We start from the raw sequence: 11,716 nt of genomic DNA on the forward strand, positions 1-11,716 counted from the left end.
AGTATTTCCTGAGTATTTGATATTGTACAGGTTGTTTCTGAGCAGAAAAAAAAATGAAAGCACATATTCCTTTAACATAATCCTTCTAAGAAAAACAGATGATTAATTCTCATGTCCTTGAACACAAACATACAAGAGTACTTGTTCATAATTCTACAGCTGTTTTGATTTTAAAGGAAAAAAAAATATTAATAGTGTCCTTCCTTTCAGCTCCTGTCTCCAGTGAATTCATCCCCCAGAGTTTATCGAGATATCAAAGTTAGGAGCATGGACACCATAAATTCTTTCTATCATTGTTTTTGATTTCTTTAATTATATAGATCTTCCCTTTCTACCAGTGTGCACTTAAAATCTGAATCTACAATGCATATTGCCTTCTTTCTCTACTGACTTTAAGAGAGGCTGTGCTCCTAACAAAGACAACGTGGTTAAGTAGTGACATATGATAGCCCAAATCAATGCCTGACTAGTCCTGGGCTCAGAAAATCAAACAAGGTTTTCACAATTGGTGTGGGCTCTCTGCATGGATCTATCAGTATCCATATTAATCAATGAGAATGGGTATTTCTAAACACTTATGAATTTCCTGGAAAGAATGGCTGGTACATTATATTACTGCAAGTATTGCTTCAACATTTAATAAGTCTGCTATACATAGTGTGTATAAAAAAAAGGAGAAAGAATTTGCCGTGTATTACACTAAGTACTATAGACATAATATCACTGACATAAGAAAACAATGGATCTAAGTGCAAAGACATAAATACTGAGGAGAAATGTGAGCAAAGAGGAAAGGACAGAGAGAGGAGCACTGAGGAAGGTTGTGAGGGACCTTGAGATCAGAGCCTGCTTCTTCAGTTCCTACTCTCAAATCCATTAAATTTTATAAATATCAGTAGGCAAATGGAGAAATCAATTCTATTGGTGTCACTCAGAGATCATTGTTAGAGGTTCCACTTAGGCACTGAGGTGCAGCAGAAATCGGGATGCTGCTCCTGCTTTCAGAACCTGATTGCCAATTTGTGTAAGAGTTGAAGATAACTCCACATCCAGTTGTCAAAACTCATTCTCCATCCCAAACTGTACTTATGGCATGTGAAGGCTGAAGAGCAATCAGGCTCAGCCCTCTTGCTGTGAGACTGTTCAAGGGGAGAAAGAAGAGAATCATTCAGTTTATCAAAATAAAATCCCGTCATTTGGTTTACTGCCTGAACAGAGCACATATGAATAATGGAGACAACTTCCTAGGTGAATAGATAAAGCCCAATCAAATGTTCATGTGCCTTGGTCAAGGGCACAGCACTTCAAGAGGGCAACATGCTCTTAGGTTTTGATTAACTGCATTAACAAGGAAAACTACACAATATGGAATTTTCTTAACTGAGTTCAAATCCTCTCCTCCTGAAGTGTAGGTAAGCAAATACAAGGACACCAGAAGACCCAGAGCGGGTTTGACATGCTATTGCATAAAGCTTATTAAGAAGGGCACCAGGTGACATTTTGTCATTTACTTCAAGCTCAGTTAAATCAACCATAGCAAAAATAAGCGAGCTAAGAAAAGAAATTCTATAACATATGAATACATTGATTTATGCTGGAATCAAGCACATGCAAAAGCAAAACCTTTATTAAACAATATTAAATTTTCTATTGCTATTTCAATACATAGCAAGCTTTTAATTTAATTTCTTCTGGCTTTTTATCATGTCTTTATTTGTTTTTAAATTGTAAGGTAATTTTTCGTGCATGCTGTTTTGCTTTGAGTGTAGTTTAAACCTCTGACAGCCTTCCATCTTCAAGACCCATTTCACACTGTAGATGGCACTAATTCATTGTGCAACACCAAGCAGGCTCAGTTACCTACGGCTGGTTGGGTATACAACGACTTTGCTCTGGTTTTGTTCTCCTGAAGGATAAGATTTTTATCCATTTGTTACGTAGCACGAAAAACAACTTAAAACTTGCTTGAAACCTGGGACAAAATATATTCTCTGCTGTGATTTTGGCTGCTGTATGCAGTATACAACATTTTTGTTCTGTAAGCTCAAACAATAGTCAGTGGTGAAAGAGCTGGGATACAGGGATTACTTAACATGACTAGGCTAAGATTTCTCCCACAGTTCTGGCACAGCTAAATCCAGCAAAGTCCCAGCTGAAAGTCTGAGCCTCTGAACAGCACAGTGCTGTGTGACTGGCTGCTCCTGGCTGGGCTGGGGGCTGACAGGAGTCTGACCCACCAGACACTGCAAGGCGCTTCCTGGGAAGTGCAGGCACAGTAAGGAGGATGCTGATTCTGATTCTGTTTCACATTCATTACAAAGCAACTGCTTTGAGAAAAGCTGAGCATTTTGCAAATTCTTCCAGCAGATATTTCTGTAGGTGGTAAAGACCCAAGCTGGCTGCTGCTTTTGTTTGCAATCACAAAAATAATCAATATATTGCTAACACTGGTAGAAGCAATGAAATGCTGAATTCCCCTGAAAGCTATTTGACTTTCCTAAAGGCCCTGTATGACAATTTGAAGATTTATCCTACGTCCACTAGTCAGTGATAGTGTTTCTACCAATTTTAGTGGGACAGTAACAGCTTTTTGATCTTTTTCATAAGACACTAATATTTCGGTACTTTATCTTGAACAGTATTTAGCTTTTCTATTTAAATGTAGATGAGACTTTTTTTTCTTTTAACCCTGTAAAGAGCAGTAAGAGAGCTAAGTACTATTTATATTTTCCCCTTGGAACCTGATGAATAAGCAAATCATAGTCAGGAGTCCCACTCTACAACTGCAGACAATGCACTGGGCCAACACAGACAGAGGGAGGAGACAACCCATGGTATGATTGTTCAACACACTGGATTTTGGACAACACAGTAAAAAATTTATTCCAAGAGCTGACTGTTATCAGCTGGAGGCTTGCAGAAGCAGGCTAGTCAGTTCCTCCATTCATCCAATTTGCATATATGTACTGTGCCTACTTTTAAAATCACCAGAAGAGATTTTTTTTCAAGAGGTCTCAAGAAAACATAATCTTCTGGCTTTTTCTGCTGTTATGGGTAGGCATCACAAAGTAATTGCCATGTTCAGCTCCAGAAGATACCATAATCCTGGGTCCAGTCCAGAGCCAGGCCATCCGTTTCAGCTGGTGGTCTTTGACATTTTTGTCTTCTGCCTGCAACACTGATTTTACCTCCAAAGTTTGCTTGCAGAGAATTATGGACTGAACATGAATACTACCTGTAGGAACCTAAGGGTACACCTCTGGTGTGCAGCAAACAAATGCCCAACACCTTGCTAAATATCTGTACTACTCTTGGAATTAGGTTAATATCCCCAAGCAGTGATGTAACAGCTTGGCTGCATTAGTTCCATTGCTCTAATAAAAGACTTGCTCACCATACCTAATCCTGGATTGATGTCTCCAGAGCACAGGTATAATTCAGCAGGGTATGGATTGCCAGCAGATGTTATGCCACAAGGCTGGGTGCTATCCATATAGCAACACACAAACTACTGTAGGAGCTATGCTAGAATCTAAATAGGTCAAATAAAGCAACTCTTTAGAAAGTGAAGTAGGAGGAGAATCAGACACCAAGAGGAAAAAATATCAGGATCTCACATTAATTCATTTTTTGTTCCAATATCATGAAAGGAATTGGTGGACTCACTGTCCCAACAAAGCCTCAGAGGCCTATCTTTAACCTAAAATACCATTTTCACAGCCAGATTATGCTTTGACATCCTCAGACAGCTGCAAAAGTTTACAGAAGCAGAACTGGTCTTGCCAAGGTAATACCTTCTGGCACATAAGGCTCCATTATTTTGAAAGTGATGAGTAATGAGGTGAACACCCCATGCAGCACAACAAACAGCAGCAGCTTATCATTGCTTATAAGATTCACAGCAGGAATTAATTTTAAGGAGGGATTTGAAAAAACCTTTCACACAGATCTCCTACCATATACATGAGGTGGCCTGAGGCAGAGGATGAAAGTACTTGGGAGAAAACAAAGATCACTCTGCAGTGAATGTTAACTTCAAAGGTAAAAAGAGAGACAGAGTCAAAATCTTGAAACGTAAGCAAAACCAGACTTTCAGCACCTTATTAATTTAAATCACTGTGATGTGCTATCAATTTCAGTTTACTGCATTCAGGGCTCACTTTATCTGCTAGGATCTACACCTACACTCTGCATACAAAAACCCTTGAATCATTAGTCAACATAGAACTACATCTGACACAGCTTAAAACTACTTCTATGTAAAAGGGGCTTCCAAAGCAATCATCTCATTCAGGCAATTGCTGCAACTCTCGCTGTTAGCTCGAAGCTTTTCATGGGATATACGAGTACCACCCATTCCATATATATTGTGGGCAGGTACAGCAAATTCTAATCCTTGGTTCTGATGTTCTAGGGATACTAGTGCCTCATCTCCAGCAGTCATCCCATGAATATAATAGGATCCCGCTATGCTCATACAGGACCTCCTTATCTTAAATTCTTATTTTAAAGACTCATCAGAATCTTAGTGTCTGTATTTGTGTGATTTTCCATGCACTTTTTCTCTCATAACAAGACACTGCTAACACTCTTAACATTATCTCAGATCTCATGGTAGGAGTCATAGGTTTTCATTAACTATTACTTCTTAACTAAAACCTGTCAATAACATTTCATTTATCTCTGAAATGCTTTTTGGCTTGGTGTGGAATTGCAACTTCCCCTGGCACCATCAGCACTACTACTGTCAGGAAAGAAAACAGGTCAGTCCCACCTTTGGAACAGCCAACACTGTTGTCTTACACACCTCTCAGTCTGAAAAGGCAAAGTATCTTCAGTCAATGCTTCACAGCTTCTTTCTTTCCAGGACTTGGGTCTTTCTGAGATGAGGAAGCCCCACCAGTTTCATGATTATTTTCTCATGCTCTTCATCCACATGAGTGCCAAGGATACTTCTAGAAGAGAGACTGAAGGGACAGGTAGTAACTGCAAGGTGCAAAGAGTGAGGATGAGGCAGCAGGGGAGTCACCTTGAACTATTTTTTATTCTTTCTTATTAAGAGCAAGACAGCGAGAAAGATGTCTTGAAAATGAACATTTGTCTGCATAAATTGTATCAGCAGAAGAGCTTGAGTTCCTGAAATACTGTTCTACAAATTACTGAATAGATGTTCAGTCCACCTTGTCAAGAAATGGGGATCGGTATCTTTGCTTTGTATTCATAAAGGTCATAAGAAAGCTGTGAAGGATAGTGAGTCAATTCCCCAAACATCTCAGATATTTGTTGATTAATGCAAGAAATACAGGAAATAAACAAGAGATGCTGGGAATCTTAAATACAATAAACCAGTTACTACTGAAGTCACACAACTGAGAGAGGAATAATCTATGTTACTGTAATATTAACATAACCATAATGACAAAGAAGGAAATGCACAAGGGTGGTGTCACAGAGACACTCAACAGGGCAGATGATGCAGACAAGGCTTTTTGAGACCAGCTAGCAGAATCAGCCAAAGGTACAAATGCAAATTAGGCATAGTGTCACACTCAACTGTGAGGAGAGATCAATGTATTGAGTAACTGCTCATTCCACAAACATCTTACACTGTGCACACTGCACACAGAAATGGGGGGAAAAATAACCATTTGATAAGTATTGCATGGAAGGAAAAGACCAGCAGTACAGGTCTACACAACCAAGGCAAGCAACTGCCATCATCATCAGTGGTTTGGTTTCTCTACTGAGAAATTACAAAGAGCATTTACCAAGGAATGCAGCCACAGGATGAGTGATTAGACCCCATCAAGACCATCAGTGACACTGTAGCGTACACATAACAACCTCCTTTTAAGGACCCAACTGAAGGTTAATCCAAATGAAATTTAGGTTCATCTAAATGAAATTTGATTTACAATAAGGTGATGTTGCTTTTAGGAAATCACACTGCTTTGGTGATCAGAGCTAGAGATATTCCCTGTGAATTGCAGAAGTTAGCCACATAAAGGTCACACAAACAAGCCAATTAATTTTGTGTGCTTAAATTTGAGATCTTGATTGTACCTCCCAATGTAGGTTTGTCTAAATGTAATGACCATGGGCTGCCCAGCATTGTCAGCCCACGGACTTCAAAGGCCATTAATTCTGCAAGGTGTAACCTCCTAGCATAAATCACCACCAACTTTGTCTTCATTTCTTAAGGTGTTGGGTTGTTCCACAGACAGACACTGTTCTCCAGGCCTCCCCATTTACCTTGGAATCTGATGTTTCTTCTTTCCCTTGTGCTTTTTCAAAGGCCCCTGATGTACATGCCTTTTCTACCACGTGCTTGGGCCTGGCCCTGTTTAACATCTTCACAGTAATAGTTTGCACTCTTTCACTGCTGGATACAACTATCTTACCTCATTCAATTCACCAGACTCCCCAGAAGAGCACAGTGGCTCTGTGCCCTTCAGCTTTCCCCTGCACGTACTGAGAGGGAATTCTCTTCATCACAGAAGCAGAGATCTCATAGCAGATCCCAGTTACATGGCATCCCCCATCAGAGATGTCCCTGGGTAGCCTCCTTCTCTTCTGCTTGCAGCAAACAAAATCCTTTACCCTCACTTTTCCTCCTCAGCTCTCTTGCCAGAAGATAGAGCTCTCTTCGTCTCTGTGTGAAGATCTGGTGATTGAAGGAACGAGCAAAACCAGGGCAGAAAGAGCATTTCTGTCACTGCTGTGCTTCCACAGCACCTATTTCATACAAGGAAGCCCAGGTCATATCACTGGCTACATAAAATCAATTACTGTGGCTTGCATGTCAACTGCAGTCTGTTCTTTGAGGGTGTCCCAGCTGATATATAATGAGCAATGTGTATATGAGTATGGCAAATAACTGTCTACAAAATTTTAAAGTAGGTTTAGATAGTGAGAAAAGCTCAGATAGTAAGAAAGACAACAGACAAAGAATGACATTAAAGAGCTAGTTATGGTCCAGATCTACACATTCACAAAATCTCAGCAATACCACTGATAAAAATGAAGCCTGTTTAGAAAAATAAGCTTCAGTCTTCAATCTATTTTCAGCCTTTGAGCATTCAGTTATTGTGGATCACTTACCAATAAACAGATAATATTTAATTATTCTGAGCTTTTCTTTAGCCATTATATACTTCCGTGAGTGCTGTAAAATTGAACTGAAATACACTAATAAGAAAATCAGGATAATCTGAACTTTAAGGATTTTATCTTTCATGATAAAAAGTCACACTTGAAATGGTCCTGAATAAAACGGTGTTATTTACTGCAAGACAGAACCATATTTTCTAACTAATGCAACTGACATTATTTCTGTAGTAGGCATGGTACCTAGAGGTACCTTCTGCAACATGAGTTGTGACCCAGCTCTCACTGAAAACTACACACATTTGGTTTTCTCACTGGTTTGCAGGAGGTACCTTCCATGATCACACCTTCCAGTTGACAGATAAATTTTCTAAACCATGTACTGTAATCTGGGTTTGGCAGACCATCCAGCACAGAGGGACCCTGGGGTTGATTACAGCCTCCATGCAACACACCAATAAATATGTTATTCATAATCACAAACAGTACACATTTGGAATGGAAATCAAATGAAACATCTAAAAGTCTAAGAAATGTATCACAGACAAAAAATGAAGCAATTGAAGTGAACTGGTTGGGGTTTTTTTCCAAGTGTATTTTCTCAATAAACTGTGATAAATATCATCCAAAGGGCATTTCAAAGCTTGATCTTCCTAGTGCAAATTAAGGGTAAGTGAACTACAGTAGACATTGGGGTTGGTTTTATTTTTAGTAAGTTGTGGGACATAATCATTTTTTTCTAACATTCCTAAGTTTGTAGATAAAATGCAATGTATATGTACAGTGATTATCATCAGTAAGTATTTTATAGACGTCTCTGCAAAAACACGAATCATTCTGTATGAGCAAAGGTACTGAGAACCGTTGTGCAGCTCAGACACAGCTCACAGACAGAGCTCTGCTCTTTGTTCTAAAGAGGACATGACATTTTACAGTATTTAAGGCACATATAATATTTTACTCACTGGGACATGAAGGGATTATTTTAAATTAATCAAAACAAACATATCTAAATCCTGATAAAAGTGGAAGATTAGTATATTTCTCAGATTGTGGAGTAAGTATTATAATTAAATGATCAGGGAAGTGATGTGAGTGTACATGCTCTGGGGGTGTTTCTCAGACAGTGTGAATCTCCTATCCTCTCATCTCAGAAAACACATTACCTGCATGTAAATGCCATTAGCTTCCATTTTCCACTCCTCCACAGCAAGGTTTGTAACTCAGTGTTTTATAACCTGTCTTCTGCACCAAGATCCCAGGTGGCAGAAGGAGTTAGTCAGCTTACTTCAGTGTGCTTCCCAGCTGTCTGGTCCATGAGAACACAGAATCCTCAAAGACAACGTCAGTGTGCTGCAGTCAAGGGGTGACCTCTATGCTTTAAAGTCTAAAATAAAAGAAAGCACATGGTAGCTATCCTCACTTCCAACCTTCCAGATGTCTCCCCTAAGTTGTTACCCAACACACTGTTTGTCTCTGAGTCATAAGAAAGAAGGTTTATTTTAGCTACTAGAAGGATGACTGTTGCAGAGCAAGATCTTTGTACTTTAATCTAACCATCCATTTTGACTACATTCTAGTTAATGATATTAGACTACTAAAAAAGAATACTAACAAAACAAATATTCAGCCTGCAAGTCTTCTTTTCCTTTCTCATTTTCATTACCTAGAAGATTATGAGATAGACTTGCTGGAGAATTGACTGGTCTTTTTCACCTAACAACAGAACTTCGGGAACAAATTCATAACTGGTTCCTCTCACCTAAGAACCAAGCTGGTACTACTTTCCTTCAGTCTATGAGCTCTGTCACCTGAACCTTACTTATTTAACTTCAACTCATTCTTACTTCTATGCTGCTCTCAGCAAGCCACTGCTAAAATTGTAACAACGATATTGTAAATCATGAATGACATAGAATCACAGAATAATGAGTTTGGAAGAGACCTCTAAGATGATCAAGTCCAGCCTATGACATAGCGATGCTGGGGTTGTCTCACCCTGTTCATATTTAAGAACCTCATCTGCAACAATTTCTCCTAACAGATACATTTAAATTAACAGTTCCATGTGTTTTACAACTACTGCAGTTTAATTTGCAATCGTTTCTGTCTGTTGGTTGCCTTTGGTGCCTCAGCCTTTCCTGAAGTTGCAGCATGCATAAGGACCCAAATGAGAAATGGATCATTGATTTAAAAATATTTTAGCACAGAGATCATAGACCTAAATCCTTATATGTCCAGCCAGGCAATATGAACATATAGAATACAATTCTACAGAAAAACAGGGTTAAATAAAACCAAGGTGAACACTGTCTATATGGTATTCCATATCAGAGTTCCTAATAACAGGAAATGGAAAGCAAGCTTAGGGCAGGGGCAAGAAAAGAGTCAGAAATAGAAGGTGGGAAGGCTCTAGCAGGCAATAGCTCAAAGAGGCTGAGCTCTGTCTGCCAGTCAGTTTTATGAGCTCTCATGACAACAGCAACAACAGCTTGCAAAGACATCCCATTTACAAGAAATAGCCTCCCTTGAACAGATACAAGCATAACCCTGACAGCCTGAACTTCATCAATTAAATTCCAATAATAAGAATTCCTTCATCTCTGGTACTGTGCAGATATGGAAGTCAAAGGCTGTGATGCTCTCATATACAACAATATCAGAGAACATATAATTAACTAAGATGGTTAAAACCCCAAGGAGTACATGATACTGTCTATAAACCCAACTGCACTTCTCCTCTGCTTTTAGCCTGAAGCCAGTATGAAAACAGTCTACAGCATGGGCAAATATATTAAAAGTTGTTTTATCCCTAGTTCCTTGGTAAGCTGCTGAGCACTACGGGATGCTATGCCAAGTGGTAGTTAGGAGGTCTGCAGCATCCAGGCAAGTTAATTACAGAGATGGAGGACAGCAGGATGCCAAGTGGGAGGAAGGCTTCCCTCCAGAAATGGACTGTCAGCAGAATCAGGAGGGGATGTAATCAGTCATAGCTTACTTTTACCAACCAGGAATAATCATAGATGTGGCATTCAGCTTGCTGAGTATTTCTAGCATGTGATTTAATCAGATTTTTGGCCCATGCATGGAACTTTTCTCAGACCTTCTCATATATAGACACGTGGTGTTTTGTTCTTTTAGTGGGCATAAGCCATTAAGTTCACTTAAGAGTTTTTATTGTTCTAATAAAATGCTGATATGTATTCTTGGTCACTCTCACTGATTTAGGAAACAGTGATCTTACAGACATGGTGGCAGATACCTGCCGATCCTGACTGTATCCCCATGCACCTTTCTTTGAAGAAAATGTAGCTGGCATGGTACCAGCAATGGTGGGAATAGCTAGAAGTATTTCTACTGCTGGCACCTACTTTCACCTAGACGAGTGAAATACTAATTTCTCATGCTGAGAGGGGTTATCAGAAGCTGGAAAGGTGGTGGGAGTTTATTTCCAGGTGAGCAGTATATATTCCTAGTATGAACAGTAAAACTGGAATCTGACTGTGCCCTGCCTCTAACAAGCTCCTGGCAGTTTAGCAAAGCACGGAGACAGACATAGGCTTAATATAAGCAGCTTACGTTAGTCTCAAGGACAAAGAACACGTGCTGACACACCGCTTACATTGCAGACACCTCTGCATCTGGGCACGGCAACAAGCTCGGGAGATGTGTCACACAGAGCAAGCAGTGCACGCGGCGTTGGAACGGGGATCGCGGCAGGGGCACACACGCCGAGCTCGACTTTTCCCCACGATCTCAGACCAGCTGAGCGGGGAAAAGCACCGAGCCCCTGAGCCGCCGGGACCCGCCGGGACCGGCCAGCGCCGCCCGTCCCGCGCCGCCCCCTCAGCCCCGGCCCGGCCCCGCCCCCCGGACCACGTGGCCCGTGCGCCGCAGCGCCGCCGCCGCGCAGGCGCCGTGCGCGCTCCCGCTGCCCGGCCGAGCCTGGGGCTCGGGAGCAAAATGGCGGCGGCCGGAGCGGGGCCGGGCGGGAGCGGGCGGCGCTGAGCGGGAGGGTGGCGGCGGCGAGCGGCTGCCGGAGGTGAGGCACCGTGGGGAGCCGGGCTGGGAGGGGATCGCAGGCTTGGTCACGACGGCGGAGGCGAGGGGGCAAGACCGTCGACGCCCCCACGGCGGGAGTCGGTGCGCGCCCCGCCGGGCCGGCTGCGGGCAGCTTGTCCCGCCGCACCGCTGCCAGCCCGCAGCTCCGCGGGGCCGCGGGGCCCCGCCGCGGGAGGGAGCCTTACTCCCCGTGCCGCTCCCGGCTCGCAGGGTCCGCGGTCCGGAGCGGCGGCAGCGGCCTCGGCTGTGCCTGTCCGCGCTGTCGGGTCCTGCCTCGCCGTCCTTTCCCTCTCTTCTTCTCACCCTTCCGCCTCGGCGCACTCCCCGCGGAGCCGGAGAGGTGCTTGAAGCCGTCTCCCGCAGGAGCTGGTGCGGGGCTCGTGCTCCCGCAGCCGCGGAGCTCCGCCCGTGTGGGGCCGGTGCGAGCGCTCGCCCGCCGTGGCTGCCGGGTCCCGCCGGTGCCGGTCAGCCCGTCCCGTGCCCGTGGCCTGGAGATTGCTGCTGCCCCAGGGTTTGTGGGGTTTTGTCCCGCTCCTCTATGTACGGG

At 42.5% G+C, this 11,716-nt stretch overlaps 1 long non-coding RNA gene across 2 annotated transcripts; it reads right to left on the bottom strand.

Annotated features, from left to right (window-relative positions):
- Nucleotides 1-1,090: 1,090 nt before the first annotated feature.
- Nucleotides 1,091-10,949, bottom strand: LOC128808306 (uncharacterized). Of its 2 annotated transcripts, none has more exons than XR_008437435.1 (3): nt 10,730-10,949; nt 8,396-8,494; nt 1,091-1,139 (listed from the first exon to the last, which is right to left on the bottom strand). It is a non-coding gene; the product is annotated as an uncharacterized LOC128808306 (long non-coding RNA). The 2 variants fall into 2 exon arrangements; XR_008437434.1 differs by having other exon boundaries at nt 8,274-8,494.
- Nucleotides 10,950-11,716: the final 767 nt, after the last annotated feature.

The sequence above is a fragment of the Vidua macroura genome, chromosome 6, assembly GCF_024509145.1.
Source record: "Vidua macroura isolate BioBank_ID:100142 chromosome 6, ASM2450914v1, whole genome shotgun sequence".
NCBI classification, from domain to species: domain Eukaryota; kingdom Metazoa; phylum Chordata; class Aves; order Passeriformes; family Viduidae; genus Vidua; species Vidua macroura.